This window comes from Falco biarmicus, chromosome 7 (assembly GCF_023638135.1).
Source record: "Falco biarmicus isolate bFalBia1 chromosome 7, bFalBia1.pri, whole genome shotgun sequence".
Taxonomy (NCBI): domain Eukaryota; kingdom Metazoa; phylum Chordata; class Aves; order Falconiformes; family Falconidae; genus Falco; species Falco biarmicus.
Window position 1 is genome coordinate 7,874,891 of NC_079294.1, and position 27,720 is coordinate 7,902,610.

Consider the following 27,720-nt stretch of genomic DNA (forward strand, 5'->3'; position numbering starts at 1 on the left):
ATCAGCCAGATAACCTTCTGTGACAAGGCGGCAGGCCCAACGAAGACAAGGAGAGCACAACTTTTGAAAGAGTTTCCAATAATACAATTGTAAACATCAATATGTGGCTGCATCAGGGGAAGCTCAGGTTGGACATTATGAAAAAGTTCTTTACTGAGAGGGTGGTCAGTCACTAGAACAGGCTCCCCAGGGAAGCGGTCAGAGCACCAAGCCTGTAAAGAGTTCAAGGAGCATCTGAATGATGCTCTTAGTCATATGGTTTAGTTTTAGGTCATCCTGTGAGGAGCAGGGAGCTGGACTCAGTGATCCTTATGGGTCCCTTCCAACTCAAGATAGTCTGTGATTTCATGACTTATAGACAGCCAGAACCAGCCGGTTGTGTTTCAAAGCACATGGAAAACTGACTGGACCACTGCACTCAAAGGCTAGCGGTCAGTGGTACAACCACCCAACAGCAGCCAGTTACTAGGGGTAACTGTCCTCAGGGGTTCTTTGCCAGACTTGCTGCATTTTGTCAATGTCTTTCTTGTACTGGGGAGGCCAGAACTGGACACAGTAAGTAGGTGTGATTCCACAAGTGCTGACTATGGGGAAATAATCCCATCCCTTGTCCTGCTGTCTATGCTTCTGCCAACAGAGTTCAGTATATGATTAGCTTTCACCACTGCAAGAACCATCTTAATGGTTAGGGGCTAGAGCATGATATGCAAAGAAGCTGGGAGAGCTCGTTATGTTCAGCTCAAGAGCAGAATACGTGGTCCTCATTCTCCATACTCTTCAGCTCCTAACCTAAAAACTCTACAACCAGCTGTGAAACCTCACCATCCATTAAGTAAGCATAAAGGATGAACTGAAGCATGGAGGCATTACAAGCCCAAAACCACAGTGCTTTTAATTACTTGCATCCAAAGGTCCACAGAATTCTGTAGTAGAGCCAGGAATAACCCCCAAAACAGCCAACTCCCTTTTCCATAAATGCTTGCCCCAAAAATGTGTTCTAGCACTAAAGGTCCCATAATTTTGCAGTTTGTCTGTATTGGCGGATTCCTGGAAACCACTTCACCCAGAATTACTTAAGACTTGACTGAACAGTTCAAACTTTAAGTTTTAGACCATTTTAACTACTCACCATTGCACACGCACTATAAAACATGCAGCTGCATCTAATGTCCCTCAGTCACTTCTGTACTGCTGAACAATAAATGGCATGGCAGGCCAAAGTGGGAGATGGGTACTGGCAACACAAGGGTTAACAGGAGACACATTCATAATATGCCTGATGTTGGCATACTGTGTGATGATAACAAACCACACAGTAAAAGAGAGAGGACATCACAGCATCACACAATGTTACTTGATATAATTAAATTTCAGAAAGAACACCCTAAAATGACCTGATGTCTAGCCCACATTTTGTGACCCTCTCAAGGCAACACCCAAAACAAGACACACATGTGAATGCAGCCACTGGCACAGGCAGAGCCCCTAAGGCCAAGCATGCCTAAGCTCCCCAGCAGCATGGTACAGCCACACATCTGGAATGACTGCTCACTGTGCAGCTGAAACAGAGCCCTCCACAATTTCAGGAACTCTGGCGCTCCCCAGTATACAGCCATATGCACAAAATTGTTGCCTGTTAACGGCATTAGATAGTTTTTACACCACCTTGGTGAAGTCAACACTTCAGCTAACAAAGCTTTTGCATTATGCCACTTACTTTGGATATTCATACTGCCGAGATCCCTCAGTCTTTTCACAGCATCTTTTTAAATACACAGCATCAAAATCCTGTGCTTACTGTTTCATTCTCTTTCCATAATAAAAAATTTGTTTCCCTTAAAAACTGCAGTGGACACTTCATTGCTGAACTAGTGTGTCTCCCTAACTACATCAGATGAATGATGGGAAAGTTTGGGACAGAAAAACCTCATCAAGTGAGAATTAAGCTGTTTAAATAAAACAGATGGAAGACGCAAACACAAAAACACCAAAGCAGAGGCCACAGCTTGAATTATTGTTGTAATCCTTTGCCACAAGCCTACAGAAAGCTTGAAAACAGTTAAGCTGTCAACATGCTATCATACCACCCATCCTGCTGACCAATCTTTGTTTTTCTGTACTCCCCCAGTTATCTATGTCCATCTGTTGTCTCCTGTCTCATCCTTAGCTCTCTAGCTCTTTGGGGCAGGGAACATGTTTTGCCCTGTGTATGAACAAGGATTGTGTAGGTGCTACCACAATAGACAGGGATAACAACAACAACGACAACAATTAGGTTATATCTTACTATCTCTTTGGGTTGCAATGTTTCCCTCCTGACTTCACAGCACTGTTCATAAACAATTATTACTTGGTGCAATATGGGGCCTCATAAACAAATAATTCCATCCCAACCTGCCTTCCACCATTTCACCAGTCATCCCTTGAGGTCTGAATCTGCGAAGCTCTCCATATGCTCCAAATGGTGAGTGTGCGTGAACTAAGCTCCAGAAGATACCAGCCTTGCAGTGCTGCAGGACTAACACCCTGCATATAACCCTGAGATTTTCCTTGGACAGAACAAGCTTCCTACACACAAACTGTTGCCTCCTACTTTTGTGTGTCAAACCTGACTCACTTCTAGTGACAAGAAGTAGAGGATAATATCTTCATCCTCCACTCACTCTGAAGAATGGAAAGAGCCTGCAGTTACAAGTTTATGTAAGAAGGCGGAAAACGATTGTATCATAAACTGTGCACGCATATAGTGGCCAAGCCCAACATTGTTCAAGTTCAACAAGCATATATTCCTGGATGTTCTGTTAAACCAGAAGGAAGGAGCTTCCTTCTTTGAGGTTTGTTAAGGTAACCAGCTGTCTGCAATGGAGATGCTCAGAAATTCGCTCCTAGGCCCAACTGGCTCCAGATAGGCTGTTCACATAAATCTAAGATTCAGGGAAAGACAGAACACACCACATAGTCTGTCTTGGATTACTTACTAGTAGCCACTGAAAGGTTTTGCTGAACCCTCAGGGAAGAGCCCCATTCCCAGAGTAACATCTTCCTCTCTGGAAGTGCCACGAACCCCTTTCACAAGTACTGAAGTGTATGTCTTTACTGAATCAGGTGTTAGGTTCTCTCTTCTCAAATCCATGGGGTGCTAACGCACCTCCTTGCAATGCCTAATCCACACTACTCTGCTTTAGGCAACTGGAAGAAAAGATGTTGCAAAAAGGAAAATCCTTTCTCCTTGTCTACTACATTTGATAGAAGAGCACAGAAAAATCATCTTGTAGTAACTGTGACACACGATACAAATCTGCAGCGTATTTTAACAGGTGAAAGCAGAAGTGTAAGTCTTCTTTTCCATCTCCAAATCATTTCTCCAAATCTTCCCAGTGTAAATTAATTGGTAACCAGAATAAGAGTCTCAAGTAACTTCCATTTCTTAGTTACAAGGTTACAGAAAGCCAGACCAGCCCTCTGCTTGTTCGTTATCTGCAGAAATAGAAAGGCTTACAGTGCTGGATGCTAATGTGACACTAGCAAACGCACAAGCTCCCTCAGGCTTTTTGGGGACATGCACTGTAAAAGTGGATTGTGCCAGAAGCATGGAAGGTGCTTCAGGGGCATTTGCAGAGGGAGTGTTTCACCCTGGCCCTGCCCCGCCATGCTCCCACCACAACAGCGCGTGAGGGGAGAAGCATGCTTTCAGGGAGCGCGAGAGGTGTTGGGACCAAACATCAGGAGTTCAGACAGCCCATTCCTCTTCTGAACTGGTCAAAACTAATAAAACAGCCTAGATAAAATCTGACGTCTCTTTGTCTCATCTGCTCTTAAAACTTCCTGTGATGAGGGCACTACAGCCTCTCTCAGGAATCTGTTTTCATGCCTAACTATCCAAACACTCATGAAGCTTTTCCTAGCATCTATCTCCACATCTTCCTTGCTACAAATTAAGCTGATTACTTCTTGTCCTGTTCCCAGTGGACACAGAGAACAATTAATCACTGTCTTCTTAAAACAAGCTTTTAAATATTGGAAGACTTTCCATGTCCCTCATCAATCTTCTCTCTAGACTAAACCACCCCAGCCTGTCCTCGCAGGTGGCGCTCGCTGCTCTGGCTGCCCTCTCCTCATCTCCTTCCACTGTTTCTGGTTTTGCTGTTCATGCTGGATGCAGTGCTCTGCTATGGCTTCAGCAGCAGCTGCTGGAGTAGAAAAACTACCGCCTGTGTGCTACACGTGACATTCCTGTTAAATATACCCTAAAATGAGATTTGCTTTTTTGCAACGTCACCACACTGTTGACTCACGTTCAGTCTCTGACTCACTGTAGTGCCTCCCAGAACCTTTTCTGCAGTTCTGTTGCCTGGTTTGTTATCCCCCATTTTACATGTAGGTATTTGAATTCACTATCCCAAGTGCAGTACTTTTCATTTGTCTTCAATAAATTTCTTCTTACTGAATTCAGACCATTTTGCAGTTTAATAGGTATTTGACCTATGTTGTGCCAAGAAAGCAAATCAGCTTCCGGCCTCACGTTACACATCGGCAACAAAGTGAACGTGGAAGGAAGAACTGCTGTGATCAGGTAAACTTCTTAGAAGAGTTACTGTCTTATCAAAGGCCTATCAATGTGTTACTCCCTTTTCACTCTGCATTTCTACCATACACTGTGGTCTTAGTAAACAAACCGTAGCTCGCTCTAGCCTCCTAAAATACATTTATTCAATGAAATTACAACCCTCTGAAAAAAAAGTACCACGACATCCCAGGCACCATTTTACCCTATGACCCAAGGTAGTACCAAACAGAGCTGCTAACAACTCATTAACTAGGTCACATCAACCAACAAGGAAGACAGGGACACATTTACAAAACTAATTATATTGAGCTAAATCCTTAAGACCCGACTCAACAAAATTATGTCTTTTGGTCCACTATTGTTAGATACACCCTAGATACGTATTTGATTAATGATTTACATGAAATTACATAAAGGATCAACTTACTTCCTTGTATTTTCCCATAAAGCCCTTAACATTTGATTCACAGATATGTAGTAGGTATTTTAAATGCATATACCTGAAATTATATTGTCTCATACACTCTTTCAAAGTGTTGCATGAGCTGACCAGAAAAGCCAGAAGATTTTGATCCTAGGACTTCAATACAGTATCAGGCATACAGAGTCCCTTGAGAAGGTTCGCCTTAGTCTAATCACAGGATTCCTGCATTCCCCCATCTCTGTCAAAACAACAGAATAATCAATAATTTAAAATTTCTTTTCTTCATGGTCTACAAAAAGATTGCAGCATGTAACCGGCCATAGTAACAGAACAATCAAATAAACTGGAATATCTCCTACAAATTAAGAAGGACATTACTTGAATGCATCTAGAGGAGAGCAACAAGGCTGCTGAAAGGCTGGAAGGCACGTCCTACGAGGAGTGGCTGAGGACTCTGCATTTGTCTAGGTTGGAGTGAAGGAGACTGAGAGGCGATTGCATTGCTCTCTACAGCTTCCTGAGGAGGGGAATGGGAAAGGAAGGTGATGATCTCTTCTCCCCACTATTCAGAGGCATGATGTTTAGGAATAGTTCAAAGATGCACCAGGGAAGGTTCAGACAAGATATCAGGAAACACTTTGAGAGAGGCTGACCAGACACTGGAACAGACGTCGCAGAGCGATGGTCAATGCCGCATGCCTGTCAGAGGCACTTGCACAATGCCCTTAATATCCTTTTACTTTTGGTTTGCCTAGAAGTGGTCAGGCAGTTGGACTCAATGATCATTGTAGGTCCCTTCCAACTGGAACTGTTCTGTTCTATTCAGATACATGAAGCCTTCTTTTCAAGGCACTCGTAATGCTTTACAAACTATAACTCTGAATCTTCCATGGATGGAGAAAGTGATGTCTTGTGTGAAAAACTGGTTTGACAGATTCCAGAAAAGCACTCCAGAATCCTGCTTCTTATGTTAATGATTAAGGGCCATCCTGCCTGCTCTGCTGCCACTCCATACCACTATAGTGATGTCCATGGGTCATGCATTAGTATATGCTGAGGGCCACCTGGCTGAAAAGCAGCTTTGTGGAAAAGGATCTGGGAGTCCTGGTAGACACCAAGCTCAACATCAGCCAACAACATGCCCTTGCACAGAAGGCAGCTACTGGTATCCTGGGCTGCATGAGAAGTGTGGCCAGCAGGTTGAAGAAGGGGATCCTCCCCCTCTGCTCAGCACTGGTGAGCCAAACCTGGAGTACGCCCCCCCCCCCCCGTACAAGAAAGAGATGAACGTAATGGGGAGAGTCCAACAATGGGCCATGAAGAGGACTAATAGCATCTCTCATACGAAGGAAGTCTAGGAAACATGGGACTGTTTATCCTGGAGGACAAAAGACTTGGGGGGTCTTATCAACATAAATAAACACCTGAAAGGAGGGTGTAAAGATGACAGAGCCACCAGACTCTTTTCAGTGGTGCCTAGTGACAGGACCAGAGGCAATAACCACAAACTGAAACACAGGAGGTCCTGTCTGAACATCAGGAAACATGTTTTTACCATGGGAGTGACCAAGCCCTGACACAAGTTTCCCAGAGAAGTTGTGGTGCCTCCCTCCTTGAAGATATTCAAAAGCCATCTGGACATGGTCACCTTTTCCATTCCAGGGGCCCTGCTTAAGCAGAGGGTCAGATCAGATGAACCTCAGAGGTCCCCTCCAACCTCAACCATTGTGATTCTGAGGGTTTCAACAGCCAGCAACAGGTCAAAGAAAACTTCCTGGAAAATAGTTGTTCCATGGCTGTTCCTTTTCAAATGTGTCCTGATGCTACAGCAGATCCTTCTGTAGTGCGATATTGCAGATGGTGCGGAAAGGAATTTAGCAGCCAGGACAGGCTGCTTCTCAGGATAATGCTGCCATTTCATTTATTGCATGATCTGACCGAGATCACTTTAATTCAGGCTTAACACAATGCTCAGAAAGGTCAGACAGGTTATTCCCTCCTTTCCATTATTTCCCAGAACTAGTGAAGACAGAAAGCACAGTGGTCAAAATAATTCAAATCAAACCGTTTAATGCCATAAGAATACATTGCTCACATCAGCAGAGAGGTTTATTCCAGATAAGAGTCCTTGCTTGAGCCTGAGATCCTATCTTCCCTATGCATCCCTAACACGTGGAAGCACAAAAAGAGGGCAGCATAGCCTCCCACTGGCTCTTCCAGTCTAATGAACAGAAGAAATTTCAGCCAAGCAAGGGAGCGAGATTTCACAATCTTGTCTCACCTTCCAGTGCTCTGAGGATCAGAAGAGAAAACGTTAAATGTGCACATCACAACCTTATATCTGTGTTCAGTGACTGACGTACCCACATGCAGTAAATGAAGGTCAGTTCAGCTACTAGATAACTGCAAGTAATGAGAGCAAGTTCACCATTATGACTGGTGCCTTAACTTGCACCACAGCTTGATTAATTTATAGATACAACAGTAACTACATAAGCAGAAAATCAGGAGTGCCAAAATGAACAAAAAGCCTCTTGAATGCTAACATGCCTTGAAAAACCTCTCTTCAATTTTGCTTTTTAATAAAACTGAAATATTTAATTACTTATATTTCATAAGAAAATACAGTTGGCTACGTGGTAATTCCTTAGCACACATCAGCTGAAAACTGTGTGGTTAAAGAAGAAACAAGACTCTCCTTTAAGAAGAGCAAAGGACTCTAAACTTAAAGGTGAACAAGCTTTTCTTCAGTCCTTTCCTTTCTTCCCTCCATGACTGGTCATGAAGACAGCTGACAGAAGGTCCTTCCACACATCCCTCACCAGATCCCGTTCCTCCACACTCCATTTAGTTTCTGCAGTTCAAGCAGATTCCTTTTTCCCCTGAAATCAATGCTTAATTAACACATTATTGGGAAAAAAAAAATGGGCTGCAACAGCAGACTGAAATGAAGCCAGCACCTCCCTGCTCTGCAGATGCAGCCGGCCTCATCAGACAATTACCCCGCTGGAGAGCTCTTCCTCTCCTCATCCCCCTTCAGCTGCCAGAAAACATATTCTTGCTTAGTTACCTTCCTTTCCATCCCCATGGGACTCTTCCCCTCCTTAGAAGTGGTTCACAACAGTAGGAAGGAGAGAAAGTAGAGGGAGAAGGGGAGCAAGTACTGTCTGGGTAGCCTCACAGTATGACCAATGCCTCACCTTTAATCCTGTCATCCCCACGGGAGCAGCACACCGATTCCCCTGACGACACCTCCCATCAACACAGCAATAGGATGAGCAGTGCAGCAGGCACAGGACAGTATGCTTTGCCATGAGCAGATGCTCCCAGGGTCAAACTCACAAGCAGATTCTAGGACTACGCACAGCTGTTACGTACCCAAAAGGGCAGTAGAGAAGCTACCGGCAGCTTCAAAAGGTTTACATCATACCTCCCCCTATCCTCATCAATTATTCTATCCCATTCCTTGGCTCTCATCCGGCTGCTGGGAGGTACTTGGATGCAGGGGATGCTGCAGCACTGTCAAGGGCATTATGAGGCAGGCCTAGGCCTTGGGTGCCCTCCCTGCTAATTACACACGCACCCTCACTACAGGGTTGGTGCAGCAGACAAGACAACAGAGTCCATGAACTCCTGGGCTGGGCTGCCCTAGTTCTGAAGAGAAACATCAGGATCTTTGAAAGAGTCTACTATCCCAGAACTGTCATTCCCAGGATTCAAAGCCACTAGTGTTAATTAGTTCCCATGATGTGATGGATGACAAGCGGCAGGGCCAGGAATGACACAAGCAGATTGTATTCGAAACAAGCCGTCCCTCACCACCAAGGGCAGAGTAAAGGAATTTGGAAAGGACGGAAGCTGAGCACACTGCTGAGAGACGACAGATATGCTGACAGAGTCCCCCTCATCCCCGACATCCCCTTCCCAACACCCTGGCTCACTCCTGCTGCCAGCAGACAAGAAACAGGCAGGGGAACATGCCCAGGAGAGAATTCAGGCACAGGGCTGACAGGGGAAAAGCTCTAAGAGACACAAGGAAGCAAGGCAGATGAAGGGCCCTGCTCTACAGCAAGGGGCCACATTTCAGAACGAGCTGAACCGATGGCTGTGAGCACACCCCTGCCACCCTCTGCAAAGCCACACAGCGATGCTTGCAGCAGCCCAGAGTCCCGAGAGGCTGCAGGCTTTATCCAAACAGAGGACTCTGCCAAGATGGTTGCATGGTGTACAGCTCCCAACATCTGCCCACAGTGCTCAGAGAGTGCCTTTTTCTGGAAATGGCAACAAGAGAAATCATATCCCCATGTTTCCTTAAGGAAGAACACAGGATCTTCCAACGTCACTGGCATATTTCTATTAGGAATCTTATTGCTCAACTCTTCCAAGCATTCCACTACAGGGACACTGCACTTCATCCCTGCTAGACCTCAGTAAAGCCATTCTCAGGCTGGCCTAAGCCAAGCTCATGACTTTTCCATGCTAAAAAAAAGGTGGTGGGGGGTGGTGGGGGAAGGTGCAAACACAAAGTACTGAAAATGCCATCCACTGCCCATAACAAGAAGAAAGGCAGAACAAAATTCTCCCATGCTGCCCTTCTAAAAACATATCTTGGTCTGGCTGTTTGGATTGGCAGAGAGGTCAAAACACCATCTTTGATTCTCAGAGTCCTTTACATACATAAATTGCCTTGGTCTATGCCCATGTGAGGAGAAACCAAAGAAAAGAAAAAGCAAATAGCCTGACCCAAGATTATGCCGCGTGCTAGTTTCAAGAAGCTACCAATCCCTTTAGCATCTTGGTTTCCAAAACGCAAAATATCTTCCTCACCACTTGCTGTATGAATTAAGAGCCTCTGCTAGATTGACAGACTCTGCTATTAACTAGAAGAGGGGGATGAGGGGGAAAAGAGAGCTGATAAAAATTTCCAAAGATTAACCAAAATTTGGGTAATTTCTGACTCCAGCTGCATTGGCAACAGTCCCAAAATAAAGCCTGTCTCCTCTTCATGCTGGCGGGGGCAGGGGCAGATAAAGTTGCTGAGCTTTTTTCCCTTAAACTAAACACCCTGTCTCTTGAATCATTGTCAGAAGCCATGTCATATCCTGGCTCTTGGTTATCATAAAGCTTCTGGCTCCTTCAGTTTGTTCTTGGCCAGATCACTGTATGTCCTTATCCTTGACACAGCATATGACAGCTCAGCCACTATCCAGACATCCACCTGCAAATGCCCAGAATGCAGAGCTGAGAAGAGGGCAAAGGAAGACAGATCAAGGCTGGGGGGGGGGGGGGGGGGGGGGGGGGGGGGCGGAACTCTGCTTCTCAAAACAGGTAAACTCCAGAGCCCAGAGGAGGCTACAGAAACAAAAGCAAGAAGTTCAGTAGATCACTGAAACACCACTGCTGCTACAACAAGAAAGGGACTAAGTTCTCCCTTCCCAGAAACATGCCAGACAATCTTGCTCAGTTTGAAGTTATCCTCTAGGTCAAGGGTTTAAATCCAATCCTAACACAAAAAGAGTAAGAGTTGCCAGCACCTGATGTCTTGGTAACTTGCTTGAAAAGGCAGGAAAGTAAGGGAGGGAGAAGGCACATTTTTTTTGTGCACAAACTTAGGTCTTAAAATCCACCGTCATCACTACCAGAAATCATCCTTGGCACCACCTTTCACCTTCTGAACTCTCTGCAGGAACAGAGTTCCCCTCTCACTTCAAGGCTGCAAATCGTTCAGGGTGAGGAGTAAGTTCCAGTTCCACACGAAGCTCACTCTTCTCCATTGGCTGTGCAAGCTCAAGGAAGGACAAAGCACCACAGTCAGGGACTGCTGAGCTACAAAACTCACAATGCAATCATTGAAGTTTACCTACAATAATGCTTTTTTTTCCAACCTTTCCTATTCCTGCTAACAAATAATTCATAAAAGGAGGCTCACTGTGCCATAAGATGATGCTAGTACCTTAATCACTGGGGAAATAAGAGGAACCACAAAGCCAGGGCCCACCTTTATCCCACAGAGTACCAGCGAGGCAATGTCTGGGGGGAGCGGGCACATGGGCCCTGCAGCACCCACAGCCTGTTGCTTAGCTGGCCACCGCATCATCTTCGACAGCAGCCATGGCTGGCCTGCAAGCACAGGAGCTGCAGCATGACAACCAATTCTGAAGTGACTGTGGTAAGAGGGAGGGCAGGGAGAGATCAAAAATTAACTACTGGTGAAGACAGGCAGCTGAGGCAAGATTGGCTTTGGTGAGCACAAAGCACGGAAGTGAGGGAAAGCAATATGTCTCTGGGCATCACCCACACCAACAGTGTGGGGCACAGGACACACCCCTACCCCATCTTCCTGGCTGTAGTTTACCGTTGCACCTCAAGGTCAGGGAAAATGGGGAAAAGCAAAAGGCAAACAATAGCCCTGGACAGACCTATTGATTCAGCTTTTGCTATTGCTTCATGAACTGGAAAAATCCAGAAACATGGAGACCTCAGAGCAGGCACAGCCACACACAGGAGATGAGAAGCAGCAGCTGGCAGAACCGCAAGAGCACCTTCCTCCCCAAGACTGCCTTTTGCCTGGTTGTGAGCTGCCCGTGACCAAGCAAAGAGGTCCTTCACACCCAGGGAAGGAGGGTGCTGAGCAGGTCTGTGAGCCTTCGAGAGGGTCCTGGCCTGCTTGAAACCCAGGAAAAGCCTCCCTCTCACTGCCTCAGCTCCCCCACCCCAGTGCACCAGTCACCCGCAGCCACCAGCTGAGGCTTGCTGAACCCTTCCCCATGTCCTAGATGGGGGAAAGAAGGAAGGAAGGGAGGGAGGGAGGAAGAGACTCTCGTCTTGCTTTGCTCCCCCACCCCAGCCTTTCCCCTGCTCTACTCAAACCCAAAAAGCCGTGGCTCTCCTGCACATCCTACAACAGAAACACAAGGAGCTATCCCCACCCCCCCACCTCAATTCACCACCCTCCAGCCTCCAGCAGGGACTGCATAGAAATGGCGATATTCCTGTATCGTCTGGATCAACGGCACGGGTAAGTTCAAAGAGGGCAAGGGAGGATGGCACAGGAGGACAAGGCGGGAAGGCTTTGTTTGATCCTGGCTCCAGTGCAGCCCACCCCCTCTCCATCGCAATGCCCTCCAGCTTGGACATGCAAGGAGGCGTTGGGAAGGGAGGGGGCCTGGGGTGCTTATGAATTTTGTTTCCCCCATAAAGGGGACGGCTCACTCCCCGGAGCATGCCTGGCTCTGCCGGAGCTCCCTGGAGTAACCTTTATTCCAGTGTGTCGCAAGCATGTATTTCACGGATGGTTACACTGAATCATTATCACCAGACGTTCATTTGACCAAAATAATGTTATTAGCATCGTCAGGTCCATTCCCCCCCCCCCTTCCCCGCGCCCCCCAATTCCTCCCTCCCCAGTATGCATACACTCCCTCCAACCCTGAGGCCCCTGCCATCCACATAGGGCACACCCCTCCCCGACACAAAATCTCATGATGTGTGAGACAATGTCCAGGAAAAGAGCACGGCAAAAGAGGCTGGTGAAATGGATGGACGTGCCTTTGGCATTTACTGCGTTCCCTACCCTCTGCCAATGTTTATCAGACACACACACACACAAAGACGCACACGCAAAAATCGGAATTAAATCACGGCCTGTCCTAGGTACATGACTATGGGTGTATGAGCGTGTGCACATGTGCCCAAGCTGCAGTCACAGTCCTATCAGGAACCCGAATCTATGTGGCATGAAGCAAAGGTCATCGTGCCACTGTTGTGATGCACTAAAAAAAAAAAGCCGCAGAGCCATCAGGATGTAACACAGAATTTTCTCGTCAAGGGATGAGAAACCTTCGGGGGGGTGGGGGCTGGGAGGAGGAAAGCGGGTGTGCAGATAGGGGGGATGGGGGGAAATGGCAGAAGATGGGGAGGAAAATGAAGAATACAAAGCTCCACTTCGCTAATCCAAGATAGACAATCCATCCCTTCCCCCCTCTCTACGCCCTCCCTCCCCCCGAAATGTTGGTGCAGATGGATTTCTGTATCTTGGTTTTGCAGCAGTGGGGCTAATGACTCCCATACCAAACCCCCTCGCTATGATAACCCCTCCCACTATTTTTTTTTTTTAGACCAGGCTGGAGAATAATGTGTTTTTAGAGATAATGGGCTTTATAAAAAGAAAAGAAAAAGGGCATAGCGCAGACATTATGTGAATAAGCTGCTCCCCGCATCACCCCCATCTTCCCCCAACCACACATCCCGATTTTACCCCCTCCCATCATTCTCCAGCCTTCCCTATCAGCTCCCCCAAGCAAAGGAAAAAACCCACAACACAATCTGGGTAGCCGATCTCAAAATCCCAAGCACTAATCTGCTTGAATTTGTTCTTCCCCTTATATAAGCAGCAGCACGTCAACATGTTCAGTGGAAACGCAGCGTAAAATGAGGCCAGGCTATAGCCATGGAACAGGGGTGATATCGGCAGATATCGCTTCTATCGAGAAGCCATCACCACCAGGATGATGAAATCAAGCATTGGGCTTTCAGACATTCCATTCCTTTATTTATTTATTTTTCAACGCTTACTCTAATTTTATTTCATTTCATTTTGGTTTCGCTTTACTTCATTCTTTTAAAGGACAAAAGTGAAATAAATAATTAAAAGCCTAGAGACATACCCCACCGGAAAGTGCCCGAATGCTCCAGAAAGAGAATCCTCACCTCTTAACTTCTCTCTCTCTTTTTTTTTTTTTAAATAAATAAATACCGTCCTGTTGCTCCCATTATCCCCAAACTTCCAACGTTCCCAGCTGCACCTCCCTACTCCCAAAAACCAGATACTTTGTTAGAGACAAATGTTTAAGAAACTGCTAAAGACTGAAAAGAAACCGATAGAGAAATAGAAAATTATGTCTGTACAATAATCTAGTTCGTTCAGCTGATAAAGCGCGTCCAGTCCTAACACCAAGAGCAATAATCTCTGCAGCCTCCTCCCCCCAAAATACTACTAACCGTTAGATAAACTTGCCCAACTTAACACCAATGACTATTTTAACTTAAACCAGTGACAGATGTAACACCCTTCTGGTTCACGTTACAATTAATAACTGACTGTATCATCACGGCAAACAAAACCTTTTGTGATCAATTTTTTCTCCACCTACTCAACATCTCTCTTAGACTTTTCACCAGTCTAGTTAAGAGTTCACCCCCTCAAAAAATAGCCCCTCAAAATATGCATTAAGCACGTATTGGTGAGCGGTCATTTCAATAGTCACCTTTTTAGGAGGGCTGTGTGCTTATCACGGAACAATTGTGTGCAGTAAAAAATAGAGGAGGAACAATTAATATTTAGGAAAACCAGAAATAATTTCTTAAAACTATTTGCAACGAAGCGTTGAACAGTTTGATCACGGAAAGGTGGAAGGAGAGCTTGGAAAAGCGAAAGGCTGAAAGTGTCCTTTTTATAAACGATTCAATGTTTTTAGCCTGAATTCTGCCTCCCCAATCCTTTGGGTTTTCTGCCACTGATCTCCTGCTTAATCTTTTTTATTGTTTTCTTTGGGGTGGGGAAGGGGGAAGAAATCAGGGGAAAATTTTTTTTTGAAAGAGAAAGATCTCAATTTTAACAAAATACATCCTCAAAGAGCACTGGTTAAATATGTTACTTCCTAGCTACAAAATACTGCAATTAAAATAAATTTAAAGAGTAAGCAAAAGACAAGTCACCTGCAAAGCATCAGAGTCAGTGCCCTTAGGTAGGAGAATTACATCACTCCCTGACTGAATGATGTTTTCTTTTAAATTATAAAGCAGGTGGATTTTTTTTGACGGAAAAAGAAAAAAAAACCCAAAACCACAGCGGTTATTTCACATACATCTTGCACGAAGAAAGCATTGAACCAACCTTTAAGGTCACTGACTGCCTGAAAACCCACAGCAGTCGCTCACGGTGGAAGTTTTCAGGCAAGACGGCTACTAAATCATTAATACAAACAAATGGAAGGCGGGGAGGAAAGGCGCTACTGTAATAGATCCGAAGACTTGGAAGAGGAAAAAAAATATTAAAGAAAAAAAACTTTCATCTTCAGCCTCTCTTCTTTCCTCATCAATATTTTTTTTAAAAAGAAATCCTTACGCTTTAGTCAAACAGTAGGCTCTCTCTAAGCGTCTCCCTGCCGTAACTCAGCGTAGTGTCGTCTTCTTTTCCGAGAGGGCCCCCCCCACCCCCATTTTCCACTCCGAAAAGCCCCGCCGTGGGAACTGCGATTTCCCAAAAAGTCGGGCAAAAGGAGCCGGGGCCGGAGCGTCCCGGGGGTCGGTGCGCGCCCGCTCCGCCCGGGCGGCCAGCGCCCAGCCCCGCCGGGGCAGCAGGGAGCGGGCACAGCGGGGTGAAACGATCCGAAATAGTTGTCGTGAGGGGGGTCTGAAGAAACCCACCCGCCGAGCTCCGGAGCGGCGGCGCCCAGCGCCCGCCCGGCGGGCAGCCCCCGCCGATCGATCCGATCCGATCCGGGCCGTGCCGAGCCGTGCCGCCCCCCGCCCGCCGCCCCCTCTCACCTCCGCAGCCGGGCGGCCGCCGGCCGCCGCGCCAACTCGCGGCTCGCCTCCGCCGCGGGGCAGGGGGCTCCAGCGTGGCCCCAGCCGCGGAGGCTCGCGGGGGTCCCGGGGAGGCTGGGCTGGGCTGGCCGCGCCGAGCCGTGCCGTGCCGAGCCGAGCCGTGCGAGCCGCGGGCGGCCGCGGGCGGAGCTGCGCAGGGCTGAGCGCGCCGCGGTGCCGGAGCAGCCCGAGCCCCGCGCACGCCGCCGCCGCCGCCGCCCCCTGCCGCCGCGCCCGCCCGGCCCGGCCCCGGCTTTTAAAGAGACCGCGGGCCCGCGCCCCCGGCCCCCAGGCACGGTCCGCCCGGCCTCGGCTGCGGGCACGGCCCCGGGCGGCAGCGCCCGGCGGGGCTGCTCCTCCCGCGCTTGCGGCGGGACCGCCGGCTCCTCCCGGGAGAGAGCTTGGAGGTTCCTCTCCTGCCTCCGGCCCCGCCAGCCTCCCTCTCCTCGGGCGCTGCCTCGCCGGCACGGCACGGCACGGCCGTATTTTTGCCCCTCTGCTCCCAGCACGGGGTGACGGGAGATACAGCTTGTTTTTACCTTCTAGAGTTTGCCAACACTACCCAAGCAAGCAGGGAGCTGCCCTCTGAGCAGCAGGTAACGCCTTCCTCTTGCGATTCCCACAACCCTTAAAGTCCACAAAGATTTTTTTCTCTCCTAGCTCAGAGTTTGACCCAAACCTACCGGGTGTCCCAGGTCGATTTATACACTGCCCGGCTCATTTAAACCGGCCACTAAGCTTCCCTGTTACCTTGCACAAACCTCTCGAACTTTTTATCCACTCGCTTCCTCACTTGTGAAAGTAGAGACAATGGCACCGACGGGCACCATTGACTGTGCTGGTACCAGCATTTCATTCAGGCCGTATATCCTAAACACTGTTATTTATCATTTTTTATCACCATTGGCACTTAGCACAGTAAACAACATAATTCTGAGTGCCTTCCGCGGGGAACTATGTGAAGTTTTTCAATGTGTTATCATGCTGCAAGTCCACCTCAAAAAAGACTAGCAGGCAGGAACATCATGCACATGAAGCATACACAAAACCAAACGTGAGAAATCCAATCTTCTGGCCCCTCTCTCCAGACCTTACCATCTTGTAAAGTTTGTGTACAATGCTCACACTGCAATGCCAGACACTTAGAAATGCATCTGCCCTAGGGACAGACTGGAGAGCTATTTGCCTTTCCTTCCTCTTCTGATCATGTATTCAAAGGTTTTTGTCTTTTTCTACATTTCGTATAGCAGACAGCCTACTCACAGCACTCGATAAATAATAAATAATAATTATTTTATACAGTATGTATTGATCACTTTGCCCACTATCAAAATGCAGCTGTGTCTGAGGTGGATAATAGCCACACAGAAACACTAAATAATAGTTTCAAGTAGTGTTAGGAGCCCCCTGGGAAGTTTCTCTGGAAAACACAGTCCTTCACATCCCCTAACAAATTCAGATACATGCACAGAGAGGGTAATGGAGACCTATTTCAACAAGGTGACAATGGTCCTGCAAAGAGGCATCTTCCGGACTCAAAATCAGCATCCCCAAGAGCAAGAATTTATCCCTTTAGATGTCTGTGCAAAGGCCAGTTATTGTTAAGCTTCCTGTTTTGTATGGACAATATAACAGCAGTAAGAACTATCAATCCCTCCTCAGGGCATGGGATTAGATCCCAGTCTCAATTACTGTGAAGAAAATCAGGTATTACTTCATTTACTTCAATAGTTAACTCCAGATTTAAAATGTGCAACTGGCAATAAAATCTGGCTTCTAGTACGTTTCTTCCCCTGCTGATAGTTCTGGCAATCTAGTATTTTGTAGCTTGCAGTTTATCAAAGTAATGATTTGATGAGGTAGTCATCTGAAACTGCACCACCACTGGCCCTTCAGTCTCTGAGGTCTTCTAAGACCATGTACGTGCTTGCATCATATTTTCATCTGGCTGCCTATCATCAGAGCATCTTCCATGTAAAATCAATGGCAACAGCAGTCTCCACTTCTAGTTCCAACCTAAACCTCTTCAGTTTAGCAGACAGAAAACAGCATGTACCCTGAGAGAAAAACAAACTAGCAATGGCAGCTTACAGCCTGCTTAATCACAAAGGATGAAGTGAGCCCAAGAAGAATTGGGGAAAACAAGCTACATCCACACACCGTTCTTTCAACTTGAAAAAAAAACCCAAAAACTAGGACCCCCGCATATAAAATAGCTGTAAATCAGAAAGAAGCACAGAAGACTTCATCTAACTGAGGAACTTCTGTTCAGAGTGCTATATATGAACCAAAGAAGATAATAACTACTTTGGGAAAAAATGTGCATAACTCGGACACACAGACCTCTATTTCTGAAAAATTGTTACAGTTCGGCACCAAAATAGCAGACATTTTATAAATAGGTAGTGAGTAGTGAGAAAATATTAGAAGAGCAAGGAAGTTTCTTTAAGGTTGCAAGGCACATCTTTGCTAGAGCGTGGAGCTAACTGGAATGAAGAGGAAACCAGTGCAGTATAAGGAGAAGTTCTTTGTCCAGGAAGCAATACTCTAATTGCTCTATAGGGGAGTGGATTTTTCTGACTAATTGCTCTAATTCTTTCTTTCACATCTCTAGCTCTAGCCCTGCAGTTTGCAAACAAATTGTGTGGAGAGAAAGGAAAAAAATAATTGTTACCAGTGAGACGAGCACCAGCCCCCTCTGATACTCCTCCCCTCCGCTGCACATGCCCTGGCATTCCAGTGAGACTTTCAAAAATGTGTGACACGCTCTAGATAAAGTATTTTATCCCCATATATAAGATGATCAGTAGATACATCAGCCTTTTCTGGTGTTTTCATTAAGAAGTTCCCTTTCCAAGGGGCCTTGTAAATTAGTGTCACAGATTTATACACCTGGACACCTGGCCACTCCCTCCTGACATAGGCACTGTGCTTTCTGCTCCCACCACCAGAGAGAAGAGGCAAAAGGCAAGAATGCACAGGCACAGACATGTTATTCATCTTCTTTTGCTGGTTCCCTTCAAAATGAATTTCCAAAACTTTTTACCACGCTCACATGTTTGTTTTAACTAAAAGATGTAATACTGTCAATAATCCGGGGCAGTTCAGTTCATACAATTTTCAATAAATAGCTAAGTGGGAATGTTCATCTTCAAGGTACTTATCCTATTCAGATCTGAGCTTGCTAATTCAGGACAGCAGCTGTAGTACCCACAAGACATAGCTTTTGCTTACATCTTGCTGGAGCAGTGATCTGGCTCACAGGAGCTACCTAACTCCCTGATGCACTAGAAACTATGTGTACCATTTTCATCAGTTCCAGGTCCCCCCCTTTTCTGTTAAGCAGGGATGATGAGAGAGATCGAGATCAGAGCCTAGAATAGGCTCTGGAGACAGAAAAGGCAGGAGTTAGAGGCATCATCCATCATGCCAGGATGTCCAAATGCTGCAACACAAGACCTAGAAGATTCCATCTAATAATGCCCCAAGTATGGCATCAGGGGATGGGAACAAAGGCTGCACTGCAATATTGTCCCATGGAATGTAATCTCCTGGGCTTTTTCCTCAGGTTCTCGGAATGGTATTGACCAAATAAGGCTCAAGGGGAATTTGCCATTGAAACAGTGGCAGGGAATTCTGTGCGACAAGGCAAGAAGGCAATTTATCTCTGGCTTTTTTTCTCCCCCCCCCCCCCCTTTTTTTTTTTTTTTGCCATGTTAGCACTTTCAGTGTCTTTTTGCCCGAAGTTAATACCCAAGGTGAATTTAGAAGCTGCAGTCCAAACTGTGATCAGACCATCTTGGTTGTGCCAAACGAAACTGATGTTATCTCACTGGTGACCTTATCCTACTTGAGCAAGCAAAACTCATTACAATAAGAAATAACAGAGATGGGAAAAGAGTAATCATGACAGTGCCTGGTCAGAACTCCCTTTACCATCATTCCAGAGGATTAGTTCTAAGTCCTTCTCCTGCAAACACCATTTTTCACTCCAGTGGAATGTTCAACCTCCAAAGTTATTCTGGCCATTTGCAGGACGTATCTGTTTATTCTTGATTCACAGACCTTTTCTTCCTCCTAGCATGTTCCATTGCATTTATTTAATAGCTACAGAGAAACTCTATACAGTGTACGCAGGAAGCGATTTTCTGAGCACTGCTTTTTTTAGCTGAGTGTACAGGGGACAGAAACTACACACACACGCACATTTGTGTGTGTGGCAGTGTATGAATAGAAGAGCATATGTCAAAAAAACCTGATGTGTTTACCCAGAGGATTCCTTGTAGGAGTATGTAAGAGGGCTTAAGTAAGAGTGGTGTGCATGCAAACACTGCAGGGGTATGTTCAGGGCAAAACATGTAGGGAAATGGAATATGTTTCATTACACCAACTAATATATTTGGGGAAAAAATAATGCAAACCTTTCTCCAAGTCACGGACAGTGTTTTCCGCTATCTCTAAGAGTGTCATTGTGAAAGGCTGTCTTGTACATGTGTGTTTATACTTAGGAATACATAAGCATAACAACAACAGATGAGACAGGTGTGTGTGCACACTTAAGTGTGCAAGGGAAGAAGAAAAAAAAAGCTGTACATTCTTTCAGCCAGCAATATAAAATTTGATGGTTGTCACATTGGCTCTATGACCCACACTACCACTTATTACATTAGACACATATCTACATCTCATTCTAAGACAGAAAAAACATCCATTACTATCTGTCGTTGTCAACAATCCCACTGTGACCCTGACTGACTGCTGGCCCAAAAGGAAGAGACCACTTCTACAGGCAGCAGGTAGCATCCAGTGAAATGGTCAAAACCAAAGCCACAGTTCAGAGTTAATGCACAAACCTCCCAACAAGTATTTCCATCAGCTTTGAACTCCACCCTTTCCTGCTTCTTAAGTCTTCTATGGGATCACTCCAGTTTCTGAGATGTTATCAACCCCCTTTGCAGTAAGACTCAGCAGATCCTTATTACTTTCTACATCTTCCACTTGAACTCTGCCTCTTCTTCTTGTTTCTGAATCCTCAGATGGATCCATGAAAATGAAATAATGACATCACAGTGTGCTTCCCTGCTGACAACATACCATATCATACCTGCTTGTCTATCAGCAGGATTGGGCAAGAATAGAAATTGATGAGTACTAAGAGAGTAAGAGTATGGAAAAGCCTGTGATCAGAAAAGCTGAATTTAACATGACTGAAAGATATAAACCTCTCTTTAATAAGATGCTCAGCCAATGCATTTACAGGAGCTACTGCTTGAAGAGCTCCAGCAAGTCCTCAAAATTAAATACTATTTCCACTTTGCCCTTGACCCCTTCAGTGACCCCGAAGTACATACACCTAGATTGCTCAAGGCCAGCGGTACAAGATAGGGACAGTTCCTGCTGTAACCACTAGGTAACACTCCTAACAATGTAGGAAACACGGTTTGGGATTTTGTACCTAAAGTTGTGTTAATTCTTCAGAACAATCCCTGGCAATCCCATGTCAAACACTTACCTGTAGCTGGCTGCTTATCCACACAAGACAGAAACCCTCCCCAGCCAACACAAGCAGGTGAAATAAGGACATCAGTGCAGGACAGGACAGGCTCCCTTCTCTTTCTTTCAAAAAGCAGCCCCTCACACCCACTATAGCACCCAACTCATGACTGAGCTCAGATCCGCTCCACAGTCACTGCAGTGCAAGTTTTCCCAGGAGAATTCCTGAGCTCCTGAAAAATGCTTGCATCTTTATAACTAACTGATCAGCTGGGAACCTCTCAGGACAAGGAGCAACTGCTGCAGCCAGTGCCCTTCTAATGTTTGGGCCATCTCATTTTTAAACCTTATATATAATTTTGGATAAAGACGATTAAATGAAACAATCTGTTATTTTCTCTACTCACATGCAAAGCGAACACAGCGCCATCAAAGATCATTCTGCCCATGCGAGGAAGTACTTCTCATTCACAATCAGATTACAATAGACATCTTATTTTTGCACGAGTCTATAACTTGAAGATTTAAGGTGAGATGGTGAACCCCAAACAGGACTCCAATAAAACTGAGTCAAGGGGAAAAGTTCTCTCCCTGCTGCTATAAAACATTGGGGAATGGGAATTTTCTAGCATAAGCAAAATTCTCCAATGAGCAAAACATACCTTCTTTCCACTTAGTGAACACTATTTTTTACAAAAGCCTTTTAGCCTGCATTTAATGATAGGTGTGGCATATCTCCAGGGCAAGCTTAAAGTATTGTTTTTGACCTTTAAAGCACTATATGCTCCTTTTTCAAAGTTAATAGGCATTAGATTTCCATGCTATTTAAGTACTTTCTGAAAATTCTACTGGATATCTATCTTGGAAAATCCAACACTGAGTTTTGAAAACCCAACCCAAAGTGGCTTGGGTCTCATATCACCTGTTTTCTCAAAGGAGGTTAAGCCAGTACTGACTCGCAACCACACAAACATGACCATAAAGAACTAACAGCCAGGACTCTGCCCTCCAACACTGCTTGCAGCACTGTGTCCTCCTACGTGTCTCCCCTCCTCACCTACTGGAAGGCTCTGACTGATGCCATGAGACTTTCAGCAGGCCTCTTTTGTCCAATTACAGGTTCTGCACCCATCACTGTGTATCAAAGCATATTCTTGCATTTCCTGGGCTCAGTCTAAGCTTTAAGACAGGCAAGTTGGAAAGCTAGACAAATGCATATATTCGAAAAAGGGACAGCAAGAAAATGGAGAGCAGTTCCTCTTCTATAGCCTGGCCCCTGTGTCCCAGAGCAAATACAAAGCTTGCTTTAGGGCACCATATAAATTGGTATTATAAATTCAGATGGTGCACCAGGGAGTGCCTCATTCTGTATGATTGGAGTCATTCTCAGGAGCAGTTCAGGCACTCAGCCTGCCACATGCGACTGCTGCCCCAAGGGCTGCCATTACAGATGCATTATTACAAAGCGCTGCAATAAAGCATGAACTAAAACAACTTCATTGAAATGAAGATTAATACGGAACATGTGTTCACCTCCGTACACTCAGAAGGAACAGTCCAGCAAACACAAGCACCACAGCGCTGAATCTGATGGGCTAGGGGAGCAACAGAACTGGCCAACCACCGCTATTGCTGAAGGCAAGCAATACATTTCCATAGCATCTTTTAAGTGTCCACGGATGGATTTAATGCAGCAGCTGTGAGGCAGAGTGAAGCAAGCAAAACGTGGAGTGATGAAACATGCAGAAAAGTGAGCTGTGTCTAAGGCAGAGAACAGAGAGGGTTGCCTCAAACCTACAGAAGCAATACCACTAGCATAACAATGCAGAATGATCCATGCCCTTAGTTATCACAGATTTCAACAGATATTGATGGATATTCTCAGCACTTCAAAGTGTCATATCCACGTCAGAGTTACAGGTGAGAAAGATCAGCTAAGGTGATAGTTCATCCATTCCCCTCACAATCAGAACAGGATTATTGCCTGAGATCTCTATTTGTTGGTGCCATTGCCTCCTCACTTAAACTCTCCCATGCAACACAACACTGTCTACCTCCCCCTTCTGATACCCTTTCAGAGCGTCATACGTTTCACCATTGGCATAAACCGAGGGCCATTACTTCTATGTATTTCCCAGCTCAAATTAAACTCATGATACCCTGTCATGGTTTAATGGCCCAACTTTCATGCTTCCTTTTCCTGCTGCAGGCTTTTCATTCTTCTTTTCCTTGAAAACGGTGTAAGACCCCTATCAAAAACTGGCTGGGACTACTGACTGCAGCCCCCAGTGCATTCCTTTCTTCATTCTATCAACCAAGTCAGCCCTGAAGTTATAGTAGTAAGCATAAAGGCATCCAGGATCGACAGGATCCATCATGTCCAGAATAAATAAATGACTCAGGCCTGGAATGTACTGAATACTCCTAGATCCCTTTGAAGTGTCTGAGACATGATCCTGTATGAAGGCATTGAGGGTGAAAAGCAGCACATCAGGTCTTCTTACTAAGAGAAAAAAAAGGGGGAGGGGGACACGGCATTTCATGACAGAAAACAAAGGGTTGGAGGTGTAATATAGCAACCAAAGTAATAGATTCATGATTAACTTCAATGATGTTTTGGCACTTAAAAGAAAATGCAACAATCTTCCCTGAGGGCACACCTCACCAAACACAGACTTTGACCCTTGGGAACCAACTGCATGCAAAAGCTTTTATCTTTTAGCAGTGCTTTAGACCTGGAGATGGTCGGTCTGTCTTTGGCTTCACACGCAGATAGGTAAGTTGTAATGGATGACAGAGGTAGGTGGTTTTTTTTGGTTTTTGTTTTTTTTTTTTAAAAAAAGAAGTCATGCATCTCTGTATATGAGCTGGAAGTGAGTGGGGGAAAAGGACTAATTAAAAGTAGAGAACAGATGCCCCCGTGATGCTGGCATCTCTATTGCTTTCTGTTTCTGGAATGAAAAAATCATTTGTCATAAAAATAAATGAACTGACATCAAATATTTAAATTAAAAAAAAAGAAAAAAACATTGAAGGGGAGATAAAAATACACAGTAAACAAGCAAAAGCTCCAGTTAGCAGGTTTGCCTTTCCTCCCCAAGCTGACTGGCACTGCATCAATGCAACTCAGAGAGAACAAGATCTGCTGCATGCAAACGATTCCTAACAGAGCTGGAACTCTGCACTGAACGTGGATGAGCAAAGGTTGGGCAGTTGCCTTTAGACAAGGCTGCCATGTCACTGCCCATTCAAAGGGCAATACTGTAAAGAAATGGGTATGAATTATATTATTTCACAGCAAGGTGCCATCCATTCCTCCTTGCACTGCAATTTCATATCCCAAAAATAGAGTAGCCTTCACAGCCCTCCCACAGCGCACCTCTCACACCACCACAAATACAGCTCTGTAACAGTCCACTGCCATCAATATTCCCCTGACTAAAGATGACTTAATAAAACATTCTTAGAAGCCAATCAACATGGCTTATAATTAAAAAGGAGCCAATGTTAAGCTCTGTTGAATTATTGCTTGCTCTCAGCTCTCTACACCTCTGCTAAACCAGACATCATGCTACATCCCAGGATGGATCTATGCTATGTCTAGCTCTCAGTGGAGAGCTCTGTGTATCTCTAAAGTGACAGTTTCTTCTATGATCTTAAAACACAGCTTCAGACCTACAGATCTCTTTGATTTAGACCACACAGAGAACCCAAAGCTCCATATGTTGATGTCTAAATGCCTGCATAGACCCAATTCCCATCATGCAGAAAGGTATGTGAATCCTTATGCAGGGTTAATGCAGAATGCTCATTAGATATCTCTTAACAATCAGGTTCCTACCACGCAAAATGCTGTTTTGATGCCTATACTTAGCGTTGGAGGCACTGAAACTTTCTGCTCTTCAAATCTAGGTTTATGATGTGATCTGCAACAAAACAATGGGTGTACCTGGTTAAATGGTGAGGCAGTACCTCTCAGCATTGGCTTCTTGCAAAAAGAAGTCAGAATCATCCTATAGGAACTGATCCCCCAGCTGAAGTGCAGAAATATAAAGTCAGATGAACCACTGGGTCTGCAGTTGCTATATTTCATATTTCCATTGTAAAAAAAGAGGTGGTTTCCAACAGGTTCTAATTAAAGAAGTTCTGCCTAGCCTGTCAATGTCTTCAGCAAGGGGCCCCAGAGGTTAAGTGCAGGGGACTATTACAACCTGGACACAGCTAGGCAAGTGTCAGTCACAGCTGAACTGCAGTGTCTTGAACATACTGTGCCCAACTCTATGCAAAGAGCCAGTGATCATAAGCATGATTTATAGGATCACCCCATGCACAGGCAAATTCATAACAACAGAAGACTCCATCCTTCCCCCATCCAGCTACAAACCACAGCTGACTGTTAAGATACTGACCTGCAGACAGAAGACATTGATTATCTTGTCCCTTTTTTTCAGGCAGAATCCTAGGGCTATAGCTCAACCTACTTGTGGCACTACACAGAAGCAGCCATGTCGTCTCCGAGTTCATCACAATATCTGCAAGGATGATGCAGGAAGTACTGCATCACAACGAAATTATTCTAGGTTTTGTCTGAAATGGAGTTTTACTGGGATTATCAATATAACTTCAAAAATCTTGTTAAACAAGCAAATGTTATAATTCCCTGTATAGATGCTTGCTGCAGAACAGGAGCTGCTTTTTTGTTTTCCTTAGCTTAAGCTCCTCCCAAAGTGGTGCAAGCTGACCTGTGAAACGTTATTTTATAAAGAAACAATTAAGTTATAGTAGCATATCAATTTCAGTTCACACTTATACACACCCGTATCACTTCTCCAGACAGACAATGTATTAGATAAGGGACTTTCATAGCATTATCAACAGCAAAATGGAAAGAAGCTACATCAGATACCAGTACTGACAGAGAATTGGGGTCATCATCTGGGTCTCGTCTCCTACCTCTGGAAGGAGAGAGTGGTTTGGTGTCAAGCTGAAATGACTGAGAGCTGGAACCTGACAGTCCAGACACCTGCAACCATGTCTATAAGCCAGTCTCCTTCTCCGTGCCTCATCTTATTCAACTGTAAAATGAAAAGCACCTCACCAATGCCTTCTGATGTATTTTACAAAGGTTAACTATTTAATACTAAAGACAGCCTCTACAAACAAAACTTAATGGAATGCTATATGTGAAAAAATCTTTTGAGAAGATGTATAAGTTGCTACTCTGACCACCAGGTTTTTTTAGTTTTCTTTTTCAAAGAAGTTACTTATAGATATATGCACCAGTTTTACATGTTCCGGGCTCTTTGGCAGTTTTGGAGCCAGAAACCCGACTACATTCCATCTCTAAACACCTCCCGTGTTAATAAAAGTTTCCCTACTGTAAAACATTCTTCTCTCTCCCATCGTCTCAGGAAAAAAAGAAAAAAAAGAAAGAAAAAAGAAAAAGAAAAAAAAAAAGGAAAAAAAAAGAAAAAAAAAGGTTCTTGCAAGGGGTTAAGATGCATCTTTAATGATGGAGCCGAGAGAAGCGCCTGCCATACAAAGAAGCTAATCAGTCAATCAAGAGCCAGCTCACCAGACAGAAGCCGTCAGTGCCTAACTGCTCTGTCTCCACCTGTCCAGGGGAACAACAAAACAGCATGGGACATGCCTGACAATTGAGTGCAAAATAGTACACATATTTATATATATCTAAGCATTAAAGGGGCAAGTTGTTGCTGCAAATTAATGTTTTCAAAAATATGAATAACAAACCCAGCACCACACATGTACTCATGTCCATTTGAAATAAGGCCAGTGACTCTCTTAGCTTTTTGAAAACAGCAGCAATCATCAGGATACAGAAGGACAGTAGGTGAGAATTGCTATAATTAGTCTAGCTGGAAAATATTTTGCCATAAGCTTGCCAACCTAGATCAGTTAAGCGAATGGTAGTTTCAAGAAAGAAATACATCTCTTAAAAGCAAAATGGGCAGACCTATAGGAGCTGTGTGGCTTTGCATTAGTGAGAGCATAAAAGGTCAGTAGCCTTTATTTCCCAGGTCCAATACAGGCTGAGGCAAACCACATTATCCTTATCTGCCTCAGTTTCCCCAACTACAGAAGGATAATGGACCCTACCTAGATTATAAAGGGATGATTGGTTTTGCAGCTGGCTTCATTAATATTCATTAAGAGCTTGGAGACCCTTGCATGAAAAGTGCTGCCCAAGTAGCGACTGTTAAGCTTGCCATTTTGCTGAGTGCTCTCGTAAAGAATTTCGAAATTTTTTTTCCAGTTCTCTTCAGACAGGTGGGTGTTTCGCAAGCACTCGGCATACAAAGAGTTTATAAAAGCATCAAGGGGCTTAAAATAACCGGCGCGTTACCCGGCGGTGGCGTGCGAGCCGAGGGCAGCGCGGCGGCGCGGCGGGCGGGCGGTGCCGCTCTCCGTGGTGCTGAACCCTACCGGGCTGCGGCGCGCCCCCTCCCCGCCGCGCTCCGGGGCTCCCCGCGGCGCCACCGCCCTAACGGGAATCCGCTCCGCCTTACGTGCTGGCCGGGCTGCACCGCAGAGACCCTGCGAATAGCTCCGCGAGGTGTTCTTGGATTATTTCAACAGGCAAACCTGAGCTGGGAGTCTAGATCCTGTTGCTTGATAAAGTGCACTC

The 27,720-nt window shown here is 45.3% G+C and overlaps 1 protein-coding gene across 21 annotated transcripts in view; it reads right to left on the reverse strand.

Annotated features, from left to right (window-relative positions):
• The window catches only part of NRXN3 (neurexin 3), a 1,022,200-nt gene extending 1,006,408 nt beyond the window's left edge, over positions 1-15,792 (reverse strand). For all 21 annotated transcript variants that reach the window (XM_056346632.1, XM_056346622.1, XM_056346630.1 and 18 more), the window contains exon 1: positions 15,540-15,792. The gene's annotated coding sequence lies outside the window, so the exon portion shown is untranslated. The remainder of the gene's footprint in view (positions 1-15,539) is intronic.
• Positions 15,793-27,720: the final 11,928 nt, after the last annotated feature.